Below are 885 nucleotides of genomic sequence, written 5' to 3'. Positions count from 1 at the left end.
GTCAGAAAGGGTTTAAAATAGATGATGTGGCTTTGAATGGTGCATTTTCAACACACAAAAAGTATGGAGTTCAAATAAGTTCAAAAAATGAAATCCCTTTGTAACTGATGAGTTTTCGTTCGAAATCCTGATACTTCGAAAGAGATTGTCCATTTTGTACACGAAGTGCATCCAGTTTTTGCCATAACCCTCTCAACTTTTTAGCACATGCTATGTGGGTGAAATGATGACACCATGCCAACTTTCAACCTTTTCAGAGTTCATTTCTAGTGCTTTTCAATTTCACGGTCAAATAGCTGAAAAAATCAGTAAATGCATGAAAAATAACAAATGAAGTCACAAAGGGTTGAAAATTGATGATGTGGCTTTGAATGGTGCATTTTGAACACACAAAAATTCTGGAGTTCAAATAAGTTCAAAAAAATGAAATCTTTTTGTAACTGATGAGTTTTCGTCCGAAATCCTGATACTTCGAAAGAGGTTATCCATTTTGTACATGAAGTGCATCCAGTTTTTGCCATAACCCTCTCAAATTTTTAGCACATGCTATGTGGGTGAAATGATGACACCATGCCAACTTTCAACCTTTTCAGAGTTCATTTGTAGTGCTTTTCAATTTCACGGACATATAGCTCAAAAAAATCAGTAAATGCATGAAAAATGACAAACGAAGTCAGAAAGGGTTTAAAATTGATGATGTGGCTTTGAATGGTGAATTTTGAACACACAAAAAGTCTGGAGTTCAAATAAGTTCAAAAAAATGAAATGCCTGTTGTAACAGACGAGTTTCCGTATGAAACCCTGATATCTCGAAACAGATTATCCATTTTGTACACGAAGTGCATCCAGTTTTTGCCGTAACCCTCTCAACTTTTTAGCATAGGC

The sequence above is a fragment of the Triticum aestivum genome, chromosome 7D, assembly GCF_018294505.1.
Source record: "Triticum aestivum cultivar Chinese Spring chromosome 7D, IWGSC CS RefSeq v2.1, whole genome shotgun sequence".
In the NCBI taxonomy this organism is placed as follows: Eukaryota; Viridiplantae; Streptophyta; class Magnoliopsida; order Poales; family Poaceae; genus Triticum; species Triticum aestivum.
This window is presented reverse-complemented; position numbering follows the sequence as displayed.